Genomic DNA, 19,973 nt, shown 5'->3' with positions numbered 1-19,973 from the left:
TGTACAGTATAATTACTAATATTGTATTTTTTATTAAAGATAGAGCAGACTTGAGGTTTTAGCAGACTGTTGTTTCAATGTCACTCCTCCTTCCCCAATTCCCCAGTACCTCCCTTCAACCTGAGCTTTGGCTGACACCAAGCAGAGGAAGGCAGGAGTAATTTCACCTGGGTTTTTAATAAATCTGTAATGTCCTGTAGAACTGACCTGTCACACTGAAGCAGATTGATGATTTGTGAGCAGACCTGGACTCTTCAGAGCTGCAGCTCATGTCTACCACTCGAGGTAACTCTCTCAAAATGGCACTGCTTGGCCAATGTCTTCACAACAGCATCTGGAGAGGGGGATAAATGTTTTGCTGATGCTCAAAAAAGCTTTTTGCAAGACTTAGGAATTCAACTACCTGTTCTCTAGGCAAGCAGATTCCTGCCGGTATAGACTCCTCTACCCTTCTGCTCACTCTCACCAAACTTCTGATCAGCTCTGATGGATGTCCTTCCCTTATTCCCTCAAAGATGACACAGTCTAACCTTTGACCAAAACCACCATGTCAGCTAAACCACAGCACTGTCAGGTCCAGCCTCCTTGGAATATATCCAGGGATGGTGACTCCATCCCTTCACTAGGCAGCCTGTTCCAGTGCCTGACCATCCTTTCAGTAAAGAAATTCTTCCTAATGTCCAACTGAACCTCCCCTGACACCTCTTCAGGCTATTTGCTCTCATTCCAGTAACTAACAACCCTCTCAGTAAAGAAATCCTTTCTGATATCCAAAATTAACCTTCCCTGACACAGCTTGAGGCCATTTGCTCTCATCCTGTCCCTATCTGACTGTGAGAAGAGACCAACCCCATCTCGCTACACCCTCCTTTCAGGCAGTTGTAGAGAACGACAAGGTCTCCCCTGAGCCTCTATTCTCCTAAGCAACCCAAGCTCCCTCAGCTGCTCCTCATATGGCCCTACTCTCTACACCCTTCACCAGCTCTCTTCCTCTTCTTGGACACACGTTCCCATACCTCCATGTCCTTCTTGAAGTGGAGGCCCCAGAACTGGACACAGGACTTGAGCTGGGGAATCCCCACTGCACAGGGGGACAATCACTGCCCTGCTCCTGCTGGCCACACTATTTCTGATAAAGACCAGGATGCCATTGGCCTTCTTGGCTACCTGGGCACACTCTGGCTCATGTTCAGTCAGCTGCCAATCAGCATCCCCAGGTCCTCTCCTCCTGGGCCACTCTCCAGCCACTCTTCCCCCAGCAGCAGTGTAGTACTGCATGGGGTTAATGCCATCCAAGTGCAGGAACCAGCACTGGCCTTACTGAACCTCACAGCACCGGCCTGGGCCCCTTGCCCCGCCAGTCCAGATCCCTCTGCAGAGGCTGCCTGTGCTCCAGCAGATCAACACTCCTGCCCAGCTCAGTGCTGGCTGCAAACTTACTGAGGCTACACTCAATCCCCTCATCCACACCATCAATAAAGACATGAAGCAGTACTGGACCCACTACTGAGCCCTGGGAATTCCCAGGAGTGACTGACCACCAGCTGCAGCACCATTCAGCCCCACACTTGTTACTGTACAAAGCTGGCTTGTACGGATAAATAAGAAACCCAGCCCGGTTCCATAAACTGGGCCCTGGGTTGACAGACAGGGAGCTTCACCTAACACATTCCATCCTGGGCTGCAGACGTCTCACTGGTCAGGAGCTGGGCTGTGTGAGGGCAGACCAATGAGCTGTCTAGAGCCAGGAGTTTTGAATTCCCTAGGTAAGAAGGCTCTCAACAATAAAACACCCTATTTGTCGCATGGACCTTTGAGCTGTGTGTGTTGTCCCTGTCTCCAACCAGCAACCCCATGGAAAACGTGGAATTAAACATAATACACACTCTGGGCACAGCCTTCCATCCAGTTCTTAACCCCATGAAGTGTGCAGCTGCCCAAGCCACGGGCTGTCAGCTTCTTCAACAGAATGCCGTGGCAGACGGTATCGAAGGCTCTGCTGAAGTTCAGGTACTCAACATCCACAGCCTTTTCATTATCTAATAGCCAGGTCACCTGGGCATTAAAGGAGAACAAGCTGGTGCAGCAGGATTTGCCATTTCTAAACCCATGCTGATCCCTTGGTTGTCCTGTATATGGGATGTGACTGCACTCAATATAATCTGTTCCATAACCCTCTCTGGCATTGAGGTCAGGTTCACAGGCCTGTAGTACCCTGGATCCTCCTTCCAACTCTTCCTGTAGTCATGCTGGCCAACCTCTAGCTGTCTAGAATCTCCCCAATTAACCAGAACTCATGATAAATGATGAAGAGTGGCTTGGCAAGCCCTCATGCCTGATCTCTCAGTACCCTTTGGTGAATTCTATCTATCCCCATAGACTTGTGAATGTCTAAGTACCACAGCCTGTCACTACTTCCTCCTGCATTGCAGGGAGTCTGTTCTGCTCCCTGTCCCTGTCTATCAGTCCAGGGGACTGGCTGTCCTGAGGGTAACAGGTCTTCATGTTAAACACAGACGCAAAGAAGACATTAACTACCTCATCATCCTTGGTGACACAGTTCCCCTCCATGTTCAATACAGGATGAAGATTTTCCTTGGACCTCCCTTTGTTGTTCATTTATTATAAAACCACTTTTATTGTTTTTCAGAGCAGTGGCCATGTTGATTTCTAGAAACAGCTTTTGCCTCTGATTTTCTCTCTACACATCCTAACTATATCCTTGTACTTTTCCTGGGTTTCCTGCCCCTTCTTCCAAAGGTCATAAATTCTTTTATCCCAAGTTCCAGCAAAAGTCAGATCAGTCTTCCTCCTTGATGACTTGTCTTTCAACACATTGAGTATGCTCCTGTGCTTTTAAGATTCCGCCCTTCCTGATCCCATTATTATCAAGGACTGTTTCCTAAAGGACTCTCTGTGTCCTGAACAGGTAGGGGCTGGGTTAATCCCACTCCTTAATTCATGAAGAATCAAAAACTCTATCATTTTACGGTCGCTGTACCCAGTATGGGAATTCTGACAACCGCATCTCCAACCAGCTTTTCTTGGTTCATAAACAGCCGGTCTAGCAGGTACCACAGTTTTACAAGTTGAAACAGAAAGTTCCCTTCCACATACTCAGGAGCCTCCCAGACTGCGTCCTTTCTGCTGTATTGAGTTTCCAACAAATATCTGGCAAGCTAAAGTCTTCCACAAGAAAAGGGCTGGCAATCGTGAATTACCAGTCAGCTGCTTAATAAATAGTTCACCTGCCTCTTCATCCTGGTTAGCAGGTCTGTAAGACTCCAACAAGGACATCTGCATTGTTAGCCTTCTCACTAATTCTCACTCAACCTTAACAACATTATCCTTCCTTACTAAACATGTTCAAGCTTCAAAACAGGATTCTTTCTTTGCCTGGAGAGGAGAACAAAAACACATGGGACTTTCTAGTTAGCAGCTCCTTTATGTGGATCTACCCCACCTGGGACCATTTGCAGCTCTTGGTGCTTCAGGACAGAGCATCAAGGTGGTTGGGAAAAATAATCTGTAGAAGATCGTAGCTATATCTGGCTACACATTGTACTGCTTTTTTGTGGCGAGGTTTGGTAGTGGGGGACTGCAGGTTTGGCTTCTATGAGATGCTGCCAGAAGTTTCCCTTCTGTCTAACCGAGTCAATACCACCTGACTCCAGGAAAGACTCACTGCTGGCCAAAGCTGAGCCCATCAGTGATGGTGGCAGCGTCTCTAGGATAATGTACTTAAGAATGCAAAGAAGAAAACTATACAACTACAGTCAGAGAGAAGAGTGATAAAATGCATATGCAAATATACAAATATAATAAGTATATGTAAATATACTCTGCAAACACCTAAGTACATAAAAAAGCATAAGGAACAGGTACTCCAGTATATGTATGTATGTGTGTAGGAGCAGAACATCCCCAGCAGCCAGCTGAGAGGCAGGTTGTCTTTAAAGTCCATGGAGGTCCACAGTGGAATAAATATCCACTATGGAGGACCCTACACAAGGGAAGGAACCCATGCTGGAGCAAGTCTGTGCCTGAAGGTCTGTACCTCCTGGAAGAGATTCACACTGGAGCAGTTTGTAAAGAACTGCAGTCCAACACTCTGTAGTGTGTTGACTGTGGCTGGATGCCAGGCAGACACTGAACTGCTTGATTACTCTCTCTGCAACTGGACAGAGGAGGGAAAAATAATAAAAGGGTTCATGGGTTGAAACAAGGTCTGGGAGAGATTGCTCACCAAATATAATCTCTGGCAAAACAGACTCAGCACGGGGATATTAATATAATTTATTACTAACAAAATCAGAGTAGGATAATGAGAAGTAGAATAAATCTTAAAAGCAACTTTCCCCACCCCTCCCTCCTTCCCAAGCTCCATCTCCTCCCCTTTAGCAGTGCAGGAAGATGAGGAATGGAGGTTGCAGCCAGTCCATCACAGGTTCTGTTGCTGCTCCAGGAGAAGAGTCCATCCCCTGCTCCAGCATGGGATCCCACAGGAGGCAGTTCTCCACAAACTCCTCCAGTGTGTGTCCTTCCCATAGGCACCTTCACAAACTGCTGCAATGTGGGCCACTCTTCCACAGGGTGAAATATGTCAGGCATAGCATGCTGCAACATGGGTCCGCACAGGGTCAGAAGTCCTATCAAGAAACCAGCTCCAGCACGAGTTCCTCTCTGTGGATCTGTAGCTTCCAACAGCTATTCACAGAAGCCACCTCTGCAGCCTGCCCACTACCAAATCTGGCCATATCCAATACATTCACATTGGAGAAATTTGTGGAGGACTGTCTGCTGCAGAAGTGTGAGAAATTGAGAACAGTATGAGGAATCTTCTGCCTAAGAAGGAAGGAGCGGCAGAAACCACGTATTATGATATGACTGCAGTCCCCATTCCCATCCAGCGAAGCACTGGAGGAGCAATTGGGGAATGGAGTTGAGCCCATGCATAAGGGAAGGATAAGATGTTTTAAGGTTTGCTTTTACTTCTCATTAACCTACTCTAAATTGATTGTCAATAAATTCAACTCATTTTAGGCCCTCAATTTAGTTGAATCTCTTTTGCCTGTGACAGTAGTAATTGCTCAGTTATGCTGACACTTGAGCCTTTTGTTATACTTTCTCTCCCCTGAACAAATGTGGTGGGCAGTGATGGAGAGGGTGTGGTGGGCATCTTGGGCCAATATAAAATCTCTGAATGATTTAGGTCACCTTGAAGATTATCACATCCAACTCTTAACCCAGCACAGCCAAGTCCACCACTAAACCATGTACTATGGGTAGATAGGTGCCATATCTGCATGTCTTTTAAATACTTCCAGGAATGGTGACTCCATCACTTCCCTGGGCAACCTGTTACAGTGTTTGTGAACCCTTTTCTTGAAGAGATTTTTTTAATATACAATGTAAATCTTTTGGTGCAAGCTGTAGCTATTTTCATATGTGCACAAGCAGAAAACAGCAGGCAAAACATCAGCATTTGATTGACCTCTTTTTTGGAAGTCCTAATAAATTTAAACATAGAGGAATACAGTGTTGCAAATATTTTAGCATAAGGACATAATTTTTATATGTTAGTAACAAATTAACCACGTGACTACACAGAATGCAACTCAATGAAGTTTTAACCTCAGAATCCTATGACTCACAGAAGACATAAGCAACTGACAAAATTATAGACAAATCTTAACTGCAGACAACACTTCTGAAATAACCAATTGTAAGTATCAGGCAGAAAAAAGGAATTTCTGTGTATAACCAGAACAGGAATTTAGTTCCTGGTCCTGAGACTTTTAGGAAAAAGTCTCTCTAGAGATTTGAGATAATTACAAAAGCTATTACCCTCATCAAAGGGCTGTAAGGCTCAATCAAAAGCAAAAAACTATCAGGATTCTCTTGTCTCTCTTCACATCTTAAAAGAACAAAACTTCTTAGGTCTTTGAAAACACTTAGGGTAATTTTACCAGTAAAGACATATTGCTGTCTTAGTCCACAGTTCCTTTTTTTCTAAATACTCATGATGTGGAAATCACCATAACTGAAATAAACATGTCATAGCACCAAGAATAAAACATACTAACCTGAAAGACAAATGAAAGAGCTCCAGATAAAGAGAGAAATATACATTATGTGCACCGTTTATATACACACTCAGATACAACTGTTTGATAACATAGCACAGCAGCCTGTGCTCCACACATTTTTAAATTCCATTTATACCTCTTTACATAGGTCCTTTGGGCCACATAATTATTCAGCAATGGAATGAGGTTTCATTCCTCAATGACTCAATTATTTACGTCTTTGCACAGAAATGAGACAAAGTATCAAATCTGTCTACTACTTTGCATTTGTTTTGCCTAGGTAAAAATAACACATAACATTTACTCATTGAAAGTAAAATAACTCTCCATTTTACAGACAGGTCTCCTTTTGCTTTTTTATGGTATCCTTTGTTTCCTACACAATTTTGGAATGCATAAAATCACATTAAGAAGTCATGGCAGTTTTGTCTTGATGCTGTATCTACAGTTAACTAACTTGTGGTTAAATTTGGAAACTCATATGAAAACTTAATGAGACAGTGTGTCATGTGCCTCCCCTCACCATCAAATCACACAAGACATGGCTACACCTCAGTGCATCTGAATTGCATTTTCTTCCACACTACCACACATCTTTATCATCAAACCTCTAAATACATGCTAATATACAGTCTAATGTAGATTTATATGTGGGAAACCCTCATTGTGGAAAGTGACTACAAATTACAGTATGAAGACTAAGTCCTGTAGCAAGCTATCATAGAGCACCATAAAAGGCAATGTCCCATTCCAGAGTAAGGACCTAGGGGGGTTCCTAAGGTTTCTAGGGTGAAATTAGACATAAGCAAGGTCGATATTAGACCCATGAGCAGTGTATTGATCTGGAGAAAGAAATTGGCCTCATTAGTGGAGAGAAAAGACAGAAGCAAATGAAGGAACCAACTCCACACGTGGCAAGATGCTCAGTGAGTGATGCACTGTTTGGGCAGGACAGAGGGTGATGAGGGGCGGCAGCAGGAAAGGCAGCGCAGTGGGCAGAGGCACCCAACAGTGGGACAGCAGGTCAGCGGGCAGGGATGATCACATGGGCTGCATGGGATGCTCAGATGGATGAGCAGGGGCAAGAGGCAAGGGCCAAGGGCAAGGGCAGCATTGTGACAGCAAAGGCTGGGCAAGAAGGGCCAGCAAGGAGCAAGCAAGAGAAGGCACAGCCCAGGCCTGGGGTGACACACTCCACGATTTCTTATATACTGCACAGCCCCTCCCACGGTCCAACTGTCCAAGGAAATCCTAGGGTCATCTGGAGAAGCTCCACTTAGCAACAGGAAGGAATTCTCTCCACCCTCAGGGAGAGTGGCCCAGAAAAGTCCTCCCAGTGAAAAAGATTTTAAAGGCTTTCTCCACCCCAGGAGGTTCCCTGGGGAAGTCCTCCTAGAGACAGAGCTTCTCTCCACCCCTCTATGGGGTAGCCTGCTGAGAGACAGAGCCCCTGTTCACCCTCCTCCTGCTGTACCAGTCATGGTGCTTGCTCTGCACATGTGCATGTGCTGTCACTGCCAAGGCACGTGCACATTTTCCAGTACTTCTCCATTTAAACAACAGATTTTTGAACAACAGTTTGGAACAAAATCCAATGTTGAGACATTTTCACTATAACATTAATGAGTCCTTTGTAAGTAAGTAACAGAAGAAATACAATCTGAAACAAAGGAGGGCATCACATGAAACAAAAAAGAGAAGTAACACCAGTAAATATAAAAAATATGCTGAAGCAACATCTGTTTTGGAAAGCTGTGTGCACTCCTTATGTTCTAAAACTGATCAACACATGAAGTTAAAAAAATAATGGAAATGTCAAAACCTCACCAGATAATTATATAACTTCTTTCATTCCTGTCACTTTACCACATAATGTTCAATACTATTACATAGTATTCATTATTTGTGAAACAACAACTTGCTGAGGTATAACATCTTATATTAAATATACCACAATTATGGGATACTCTCTTTAACTATCTTTAATATAATTCCAGAGCAGGTAGCATCTACACATAGGTTTAGTTATATTTCTCCATACAAACAGCAATTTTGGTTCTAAGAATAAAAAGGCAATTGTTTGAATTACTTCTGTAGTGTACATTTATACTTCAATATATTTTAGTATTAAAGAACTTGAACTGCAATGTCAGTCTTTGAATACTTAAATAGGTGGGTGCTTTCTGTTGTTTTTCTTCTGCACACCACTAACATGAAATTGTTACTCCTATCTCAAGCAGAAAAAAAAAAGGAGCAGAATGAGTTTTCTAGTAGTACGTTGAAGTAAAAAATAGTTTGCCTATAATGGTGCCTTTTTATGCCCCCCAAATGCATTGTGAATGATGACTAATAGAGAAGAAGAAAAGATTTATTGAAACACAACTTTACCATACTGATAGACCATGATAGCCAAAGAAAAACTATTCTTCTAAAAAAAAATCAGTAAAATAGTATTTACTGTCTGTATGAATTCCCTGTATTAAAACATCTTTAAGACTTCTATTCATATTTCTGGAATTTCTGTTTCAAAGTTCTTCTGAAGAGTGACTTTTGTACAACCTGACCGTAAACATATAAAGCAGCATAACTGAAAGCTGGTTTTGCAGTTTGGGAAAAAGGTACATCTCCCATGTCTCAAATGGGACAAGGATGCAATCTCCTCCTTGGGTAATTCCTTTCAGAAAGAGGCATGTCTGCTCACACAACAGCACACGCAGAGAAAGAAGGGAGATGTTATGCTCTGCTGCACCCCTGCCAGCCAAGCCAATTTTTGTTTTAGTGCTTACATATAGATATTGGTGTCCAAGTACCCAGTTGCTGCCCTTAAAAAGCAGAAAACAGCTATTAGCTCTTCAGCTACTCACAGCTCTTTCAAAATTTGTGGCAGCAGATAGAATTCATTCAAGTCATGGAAATTGTGACGTATCTGGGGAAAGTTCTATATTAAATTGCTGGAATTTCATTTACTCTGACTGTATTTGCTTCAAACATCAGAAACCAAAAGCTTATTTGCTATGCAGTTGCTTTTTCCATGAAACTCCAAATGCTGTAGAATTACTTTCAGTGTCAATTTCTTGTTTATCACATTTTCATCCCTCTAGGTTTTTTAGTATCTAGTAAGTCTCTCTGGGATCCAGCTACATCTCTGATAAAGAGCTTTCTGACAACTGCATTCTTGATACAAGATTACTCATTCATTTTAACTTTATACAAATATACAGAAAGGGCTTACACATATTTATTTATAAATATAGGTGTTGCCAGTATCATATTCAAACACATACAGAGAGTAAATGCACATATGCACTCATATTTATACAGTAAAACAATGGGATTTCCATGTGGAAATGCAAAAGTTATTGTTAAAACGTCTGTCATCCATGTAAGAGAAACAGACCTGAGCTGGGCATTAAATTTGCATACAGCCCCAAGCACAGAGGTTCCTGCATGTGTAGTGTCCTCTTGCTCTTGAAGATGGGCATATCTGGCAGGAGAAGTCTGTCAGGATTAGCTCAGGAAAAAACACCTGCAAGGAGCTAATTTGAAGACATACTGAGAATTTGCCTCAGTATGTGAAAATCAACACAACTATGCATACTGAAAGTTACCACAAACACTATGCCACACATCAGGGAATAAACTAATTAATACACAGCCATACACCACACTGTGAAAAATGGTAGCCACTTAGGATTGGTTTAGGTCTTGCATTGCTTAAATCTGGAAAAGAAAGGGCTTTTTAAATGTTCAGACTGAGAAGAAAGGAAAAAAAAAATTATTAAATTAAAGTATTTGTGATATAAACAGGCTCAGATTCACTTGATGGCTTAGCTTTCTAGTGAATAACAAAGCAGCATAATGATGTCAGTGCTTCTTTTATGAAAAATAACCAAAAGGTACAGTTCCTTTCTTGATTTTGAAGCTGCTTTTGACAAAATCTATACTAATAGCTTCTGCTACAAGTTACAATCAAGTTTTTTTTAACCTAATAGGTTAACTTATGTAAATACAGTGTGTCTTTTATCAACAAAGCTGGCTGCTGAGGTCGAAGTTATTGTGACTTAAAATTCTGGTAGGAAGCAGATAGGAATTACTGCACGTGAAAACTACTTGACCTGAAACCATCCAGCATGTGTTTCCTTTCCTCTTCTCCTCTTTTCCCCAAAATTAATCTTCTTTTTCTTTCTATGTTTTTGTTATAAGAGAAAGCATAATGCCAGTTCATAATTTATACTTTCTTAACACACACAGGCACTCAAACACAAAGAAAATAACTCATCATATCAAAACTAGGACAAGAAAGCATATCTCCAAATGTTCACAGCTACATGTTTTATGAATCTTTACTACTCTTAAATTGTAATTGAAATTACTCCAGAGATTTCACACATTTCTGGTCTGCTAACATGAGTTTAGTTATTCCATTGACAGTTCACAGATACTACTGAAGAGTAATAAAATAGATATGATTGGAAAAGAAGCACCTGAAGATTGCTCACACACCCACAAAAGGTTTTAGCCAGACTGCAAACAAAGAATATTGAGAAGGGGTCACAGAAGTCATCCAAAGAAAACTGTATCTGTAGCCCCTTTGGAATGTGCTCAGCTGGTGTTGACCTTTGCACCTTGCCTTGCTCAAAAAAGAATGGCTACAGAGGCATGGCTACGGCTGGAGCCAGTGACAGCCAGTCTCCAGGCACCTCTCTTTGGTTCAGCAACGTTGCACTCAGGATGTGACACTGAGTCTGCCGTCTTGCCAACCGCACAGTCAAGGTGCCTGGAATTGACTTCAGGCTTGAGACCCCAGCAAACGTGAGTGTACCCTATGCATTTTTGGTAAAGGCAGAGGGGGACAAGACTACTTACTGAATAAGAATTGAAAAAAAAAATCTAAATCTACTGAAAAAATATCTGATTACTGCCAACCCTCTTCAAATAAAAAGTGTGTCCTTCAACATACATATGTGTTTTGGGGGCGACTCATAAGGCTAAGGTATCCCAGACCACCCAGGCCCAAAGATTGTTGTTACTGAATTTTTACGATTCAGAAGGAGTGACCTTGTGTGTGGAGGCAGTGGGGGGAGCGGGCATTCCTCTTCGCCCTCATAGCTCAGGTGGTCAATACCACCTGACTCCAGGAAAGACTCACTGCTGGCCAAGGCTGAGCCCACACTGCCGGAAAAGTTACCTGCTGTGCCTGAGACTTCTCTGGGTTTGGGTCTATCCTTCCGTCCTGCCTTGCTGCCTTCTGCTGGGAACTGGGGACATCGGTCGGGTGTGCTGCAGAGGGTGTGTCCTTGGCCAGGGATATTGCTGCTCTGCAGCTCGGCACTATGATTGCATCTGCCTGCCTTGCTCGGTTCCTGCTGCTGCTGGCAGTGGTGCCGAGGTCGAACACTGCCTGAGGTTGCAAAAGGGGCATTTTCCTTCCTCCCCCTCTGCTGGGCCAAGCTACCCTCACCCCAACAGCGCCCCAAAGGGGAAAACCAGTATTAACTGGTTGGAAACTTCTGGGTTTGTTTTGCTGTTTGTTCCGTTCTGTTATATACATATACATGCTAGTAAAGAACTGTTATTCTTGTTTTCTACATTTTTGCTGGAAAGCACCATAATTTCTGAAGTTACAGAAATTCGGAGGGAAGGGTCTTCTTTCCATGCCAAGAAGGTTCCTTGGTAGACATTTGTCTTTAAAACCAAGAAATTAATTGGCACCTAATGTGTGGCTCGGGAGGAAAGGATGAAAAGAGGATAACAGTTCTTGGGTAACCCATTTGTGTATTGGTTACAGAAACCTCATTAGGCATCACCATGGTCCAGCTTACCCCAGTTCAGTCAGCAGATGATCACGTTCATGGTTTTTCCATTTGTGGATCGCTATCTAAACACGGGCCCTAAAAATAATGTCATTGTGACTGTTACCAAGTTTGTAGAACAGGTCAGTTGTGTGAATAATTCAATGCTTCTAAACCTCTTTTGGCCTGTGCATGTGGCTAACTACCACAGATCCTGGCATTGGGTGTTCACTAATAATGATACGTGTTATGGGGTACAACAGGCGGTTGTTTTCTCCCGGTCTTTTACCCACCTTTTCAGGCCAACCACAACAGCTTTTGAAGGGTTTAATTTCCCCCAAGATGCTAAAGATACCATATTCTTGATGATGTTTTTGCTAAGTTTATTCAACATGGTCCATTTAGCTTTTAGAGAGAGGGTGAAGCTACCCCAAAATCTGCCCCAGAGGAAAGGGATGCTGCCCAGATACCTGCTGCAGAGGCAAGGGAGACTCCCCAGCAGCACCACCTGCAGTCAGAGAGAAAAGTGGGTTACACAGCAGTGCAACTAACAGATGTCACGGCCATTTCAGCTCCACCAAACTAAAAGGGAAGCCACAGCCAGTCACCCCATTAAGCAGGCCATTAGGGTAAAGCCTCTTTGACAAGGTGCGTGGCACAGTAAATGTAGGTATGAGAGATCTGCAGGTTGCTTATGTCACACTGCTGCCCAGGTAACCCTCTGGCATTCCAATCGCGTCCTTTTGGGGTCTGGCAATTTTGGCTGGAGGTAGGCTCTCCTGCTGGGGTTTTTTTTGGGAACTGCAGCATAATGCTGCCAAAGTGTTGGGGCTGACCCAAGACTTGGCTAGGGGTTAGGGCTCCCTTCTTATCGGCTGTTTGGGTATTGAACAGAGTGGTTACTATGGGAGTTTTGCGTATTTGACGCTGGGACTTTGCTATGTTGCAATTCAGCACTCTGATAGAATCTGCCTGCTTTCTCTGCTTCTCCCTGCTGCTACTTTGGGTAGTGCCAAAACCATTTGCTGCCTGCCTGAGTTTCGGGGGAATCACTCCCCCTCCTCCCTCTTGTCAGATGCCCCTATCGACCCTGAGGAGGTTCCATGCTCGCCCCGGAGCATCCCGTGCTGGGCATGAGTAAGTCACTGCAGCATCTCTGCAGCACCTCCGCCTCACCCGAGCCACCAACACGGCCTGCCAGCCGTGGTCATAACTACATCAGCATGGAAAAATGGCACTCAACAGGTGGGAAGCGTCTGTTACTGTGTTCTTGTCTGTTCTGTTATATATATTTTTTTTTCCTAGTAAGGAACTGTTATTTCTTTTCTTATATTTTCTCCTGGAAGCCCCATGATTTTCAAAGTTATAGTAATTCAGAGGGAGGGGTCTTCTTTCCATTCCAGGAAGGTTCCCATTTTCCTTGGGAGACATTTGTCTTTTAAACCAAGACACAGTGGTACCTTTCATATAAGAACTTGTAGTAACCTGTAAGATCTGTGATGTTTCCAAGATCATCTGTGTGCTGTTTTTCAAATACGTGAATATTTTACAGCAGGGGCTCTTGGTTAAGAGACTTCTCAATACAGATGGCTTAAAGAAACCTTTTTTTTTTTATGAAGGCAAAATTAACTGGACAGGATACAGTACATGTCAATAGCTATTTCTCTCCCTATCTATGTCTATATATCTATATCTATATCTATATCTATATATATCTATATTTTTATCTTTATCTATATCTATCTATATCTATCTATATCTATATCTTTATCTATCTATATCATCTATATCTATATCTATATCTATATCTATATCTATATCTATATCTATATCTATATCTATATCTATATATCTATATCTATATCTATCATCTATATCTATATCTATATGTATCCATATCTATCTGTATCTAAACACAACAGAAAGCAAAAACCAGGGCAGTGCTTACACCCCACTCTAAAACCACCCCACCAAAATTGACTATTTCAGGTGACAGAGAGCTGGCTGTAAGCCTCTTCAGTTGTCTTCTCTTAAATCTTTAACTCACAACACTACTTTAGGCAACAGGTTCTCACCAGTAGGAAATGTAAACCCCTTTCTTAGTGGGGACAATAATCATAAATGACAGAAAGACATGTTGTGGTGGAAACCCACCCACACCTTCCCAATGACAGGAATCCAGAGAGCAGTGACTTCAATAACTTCTTCCTGCTAGAACCCATCTAAGTGAATGAAAGCCTCATTGCTAAAACATGTAATTCTCCCCTACTGTCAATCTGCCCCAGCAAACTAGCCTCAGAACCAAAATACCTAAAATTTTATTTAAAAGGGTGTAAGCAAGTAGAGAATCAAACACAGGGAAAATCCTGATCTAAAAATAGCCTTATGAAAACAGAATTCAGATGTGTGTTTTTCACATTGTAGAACAAAGTAGTACCAGTAATCCCCTAAACCAGTACGTCGATAATGTTTATGTCAGAACTCAAAAGGAAAAATACATTAAAAGAAGGGCAACAATACCTTATGAAAGTTCATTATTGCATTCCCCTTTTCCTTTGAAAATTTGATGTTGTATCTTGGCAGTGACAAATTGCATATTATTTGCTAAGTAGACTTTCCTGATAATAGAAGATATTCTTCCCCAAAAGAAGGTATATTTCAGGTAAACACATTCACATGTACTGAGCCTGTCCTTTAGTGAAAAAGAGTTTGATCTAATAGGTAGAATGTCATAATGGAACAGAAAATTTTAAAATAGATTACCAGGTAAACTTGAAATTACTTCAAACATTGAAAATGCCTATTTTTCTTGAGATACTATTCCTAAGATATTGATATCTGTGAAATGCAAGTTTTGCCCTGCCATACCACAGGCTCAATGACAGCTACATAGTATTTATCTTCTGAATAATTCTTAAAGACCAACCAGTTCACCTAAAAAAGTGGGAAGATAGAATACAAAAGAGCAAAATTAATCTATTGCCATTTTAGCAAAAGTTTATCATAAGGTAATTTTTTATACCCTTGAGATTTTCTTTAAAGTTTAGAGAAATCTCTATTCCTCTGTTGTCAAGGAATAAATATGTATTATGTATATATGTACATATATATGTAATATATATGTATTTCTCTGTAATCTTTCTGTCACAGAACCCAACAGATTTCTATCTATTGTTATCTAACTATGAAAAAATTAAAAAATAAAACTTGCAGCTGATCCTCCAGACAAGTAGCTGAAGAGTTTACTATCATGCTTAGGTAGGAAAAAAGTGTAGCCTTATTCTTCCACTCAGTCAGAACAGATAAAGAGAAAGTAATGTACAGGAAAAAAACCCAAAAACCAAACAAACCTACCAACCATGCCTGTGTACACCTTTAGTTTTTCTGTACTACACAGATATATAGCTGTGTATGATCTACATATAAAATACCTCATGTAGAGATATGTAACGCTGTGAGGATGCAACAGGAAAGTAAAAAAATAAACTCTTACTAAACCAAGATTTTTTTCAAATGTGTTGATGGAGTTGCCTCCTTTCCTTATGTTCATGTTTTTCTTTCTCCTGTCTATACAGTATATGCTCTGTTTTGACAACAGTCAGTCATGATGTGGTCCTGCTTTCCTAGGGTGCCCCAAGCTGGGAAATGACTCCCTTGCCTTACGAGTTACAATATGAACATCTGCTATGGACAGCAAGTGCCTTTCTAACTTGGGCGCTGACATGACAAACTGAAGCAGGGCCTTCAGAAACAAGTCAGCTTTCCTTGTTAACTGTGCAGCATTTGCTCAGGCAAAACAACCGATAAAATATACTTGCCTCGCCTTTTTTTTTTTTTTGTTTTTTTTTAGTGGTTGCTTGGATTCCTGTAGCAATTTGAAAGATGAAAAGGTTTGCATTTTCCAAAACAAAACAAAAACCCAACCCAGACAAAGAGTGGCTCAGTGCATGTGGGAATTCAATCCATGCTTCTCTCATCCACAACAAAAATGCCTTCTATTCTAGTGAGAAAGGGAAAGGCTGGAAACTCCCATGCTGATAGTCCTGATGTTTTTCTACTGCTACAGTGTGTCAAAGGTTAGTTCCCTCCCACCTGCATCACACTTTGCTTCTTCTAATACACAACCAAGCATTCAGACAATAAGATTAAAAATCATCTTGCTCATGGGAGTCTCCCTCAGACATTCCGTGTCCCCTTCTCAAATATCCCAGTTCAGCACACAGATAAAATCATTACCTTAATAAGAGATTTGTAGGATTTTTTATTTTTAAACCCTATTTACTGACTTTCACTAAAATTAAGCACAATCTCAGTAGAATCAAATAAATGTCAGCAGTTTTATTCAGCATGCTTGTGATCATGGGTAAGGGTGATTGATAACCAGACCTTCTTTGTTATGACCTCTTAGGAGAGAAATAATAAACCTAGAAACATTCTGCATTATGTGACCTAAGAGTAACTCCAAAGGAAAACAAACTGTCATTTAAAGGGATGATTCGTTAGCAGTGGGTTCTAGAAATGGAAGCAGTGATATTATGAAGCATATACTTGAGGGGAAAAAAAAGAAATGTTAAACTCCAAAGATTTTTTTGCAGAACAGCCCCAGATTTAAAAATAATGCCTATGTTAAATTTTTTTGATCTTGCATATTGGAGTTGAAGAAGCAAGTAATAGCAACATTGGTTATAAGTCACACCCCCGGCACTCACAGCAAGGCTGGTATTTTTGTGGGGTAGTTTGATCCTGCATTGCAGTGGTTTTGGTGAAACTCCCTGACCATCAAACCAGCACCTCTAAGGTTAGTTGCTGACTGTTATAAGTGAAGGATCAAGCCCAAAGGGAGAAGGATGAACAGATTTATAGAGTTTACCTTACTCAGCAGATAAAAGAGACCATGAGTGTCATGTAATTCACAGAACAGAAAAGAAAATGTGAACTATCAATGCAGAATTATGCTCATTTATTAATACCTGATGGACAGTACATTAAACCAAATAATTATGAGAGAACCTTGTACCTCTGAGGTACCTAATGAGAGTGATCTGTTGTTTTAAATCTGTTATATTGTCACAAAAGTCTGGAAATTATGCAAATAGTGCTAGCTACATTTAGAGGTCTGCACAAGTAAAGACTTTCCCACCTAAATAGGAATTCTCTCTCAGGAAATTTTTGTGTGATGTAAAGGTGCTACCTACAGGCTTGAGCAGAGAATGACATGCAGGGAAGCTCAGGAAAAAGGATCCCATTTTATGAGGAAATAGAATAGAATAGAATAAGCATTACCACTAAACTAAATACTTTTTAATTTCAGGCTAAATAACACATGTTTTACCAAAGTTTTAAAAATACATAATATCAAAGATTTTCAGTTAACCCAATTTAATTCTAAATATTACAATGATGTCTATATTTTTCTGGGTTTCTTTATTTAAATCAGTTACAATAACATTATAAAAAGAGGCTTTCTTTTTTAATCAACAAATATTAAATAAACTGTATGCTCTTCTCATACCCTTATTTCAGGCGTATTTTTATTGACAAATAAACTTGACCACAAGTATCAAAGAATCACATCTGAAGATCAAAATTAATGTTCGGTCTTACAAATACAGTTAAGTTCCAGACAGGAAGTATTCGTACTCTATTAAATATACATCTATACTATACCTCTTGTATAAACAATATTTAATTCAATACAGTGCAACTGTACTGAGAATCACTTGCCTAAAACAAACAGCATGTCCGGTATTTTTGAGATAATGAAAAAATTATTGGGAAAGTGCTTTAATCTAAGAGCTTGCTTTCTCCTCCTCTGCATCTTTTACACATTTGCACCCAATCACATCAGATATGACAAATATTTATAAATACGTGGAGATTTACTGTTAGCGATATTCCTACTGATTTGAATGAACTTAATGATACGAATTTAAAAGCAAAGGCTCTATTTGTTAACTTTTAGGAACACCCTGTACATGCCACTGCAGTATACATCCAACATGTAATGCTGTGTTTTCTTGCATTTACCTTCAGCTAAGACTAAGGCAAGCCATGCAATTGAAAACTAATACATTGCGCCTTTCAAAAAAATTATGACATCCTTTTTTCTTCTCCATTTTTGAGGGGGGAACAGTTTCAAAAGTAGTACAAAAATAGCAAATAAAAATTTATTAAATGAATTTTGTATTATATAATAGAGTAATAATTGAGAATATTTTTTCTTTCACATATATAATTCAGCAGTTCTGTATTTAAAGGCTGTATTTTTCATATCTATAGTGACAAAAAGACAGCACCCATTCACAAGTACACTTATATAAATTTTAGAATCCTTACCATGCTATGAAAGCATGAATTTTAAAACAAGATTTTCTTTTCTGTCCATTTGTCCAAATTCTGAATTCCTTTTAGGGAGAAAATGTCCACATTAAATTTTATTTGTATCAAATAATTGTGACATTCAGAGTCAATTATCTGTTGAGTTGAAAAAGTGCCTTAGTTGACTGTCTCAGATGAACAGGTAATCTAGATTAAGGAACATTTCTGAAAAAATTAGGATACATTAGTAACTAATTCCAGCTTGTCTAAATACACTCCAAAGAAATAAACCACAACATAAGCTTAAGAATATATTAAAAAGAAAGACAAAGAAAAACAAAAGGTACGGATGTATGCCATAGGATGACATGAAGTATGTTCAGCAACAATACATATTTTTTGCTTTATTCTTAAGATACTAAAATGTCTCTTAAGGACAAGATCCTATTCATACTGCTACTGATTTTAGATTCAAATTATTATGCAAAATATCCAATTTTTCATGATTTTCAGATGAAATTTCAAGAATGGTGTGATCAAAACCTATCAGCTATTCCTATTCATATTTTCAGAAATTGAGTAAAAAATTACATTACTGTAATTCTACACATACATTATTCTACATACAATATAATTATATCACAATTAAATAAGCTCAATTCTATTTTATTTATAAGATAATACTGAATAATTTTTAATAGAAATATCTCATTATAAGTAAACTCTTCAGAGTACATTTAAATGACTGTTGAAGAGAGAACCACACAAGTGGAAGCATGTTCATAACAACTTTATTATGAAATTAAAATGTAGCTAATTTTAAAATACTAAATGCCTGCTATACAGTTGTCTGTAAATTAGTTCAAGTGGTCTTTACTGCTAGTTGAAGTTATTAATATATTATTGTATTCTCCAAAATTTCAATCAGAAAGTTCATGAGCAGTTAGTGGTAATGTTAATGGGTAGCTGGAGAAATAGCAGTAAAAAGAAAAGTTCCTACTACATTTCTCATTATCTAAATAATTTTTCAGTGATATGCCCAAATCATTCTATTAATAACTTATCTGTGACAAACTAATGCATCAAAATGTGACACTATTTTGGTGCTATTATTTTAGATGCAAAGATATTTTTCTCCCTTGTTAGATTTTCTTAACCCATAGCCAATATTAAATTCTTCCAAAGAGTGGGGATAGCAGATGTCTATAAACGCTCCTAGTTTCATGATGAAAGGAAAACAATGGCTTGTGGATTACTGCAAAAATATTTCTGATAGGGAATAGTCAAATCTAATCAGTCACATGCAAATATTATTAATTTTGCTGCATGTATATTTCCAACTTTTAAAACCTAACCATCATAACTGACTTAACTAAACATTTTTACCCTGCTGTAGTCCTAAAATTAATTTTTTGTTTGAAATGCTGTAACAGAATTTGCATGAAGTTCCTTCCAGGAAAAGGGCTAATTTTTTTTGTTGTACTTTTCTCTGGAATGTTCACAGAGTTCTTCAGAATCCTGATCAAAACTGACAAAGTACATAAAAAAATTTCTTTATGAATGCTTTGTGACCTTTGCCATCCTTCACTATTTAGAGGCGCATAAAGAATAGATAACATATATGACTCACAAATTACCAATTATGAAAAATTATCTGGGGTAGAATGCTACAGTAATGCAAAAAGATGGATTACTTGTCATAAACCAGCAAAGCTTTTGTTGGCAAATCCAGTATCTCGCTTTCTTTAGTATTGGGAAACTTAAGATGATTTTT

General features: G+C 39.8%; 1 protein-coding gene across 4 annotated transcripts in view; it reads right to left on the bottom strand.

Moving 5' to 3' along the window:
• The window catches only part of MCTP1 (multiple C2 and transmembrane domain containing 1), a 214,592-nt gene that overhangs the window by 63,471 nt on the left and 131,148 nt on the right, over window positions 1-19,973 (bottom strand). Inside the window, exon 16 of one of the 4 annotated variants that reach the window (XR_012052948.1) lies at window positions 208-334. The exons of the other annotated variants lie outside the window; for them this stretch is intronic. The gene's annotated coding sequence lies outside the window, so the exon portion shown is untranslated. The remainder of the gene's footprint in view (window positions 1-207; window positions 335-19,973) is intronic. 4 annotated transcript variants of the gene reach the window in all.

The sequence above is a fragment of the Taeniopygia guttata genome, chromosome Z (assembly GCF_048771995.1).
Source record: "Taeniopygia guttata chromosome Z, bTaeGut7.mat, whole genome shotgun sequence".
NCBI classification, from domain to species: domain Eukaryota; kingdom Metazoa; phylum Chordata; class Aves; order Passeriformes; family Estrildidae; genus Taeniopygia; species Taeniopygia guttata.
Note: the sequence above shows the minus strand (reverse complement) of the source record. Positions and strands in the feature narration are given on the sequence as shown.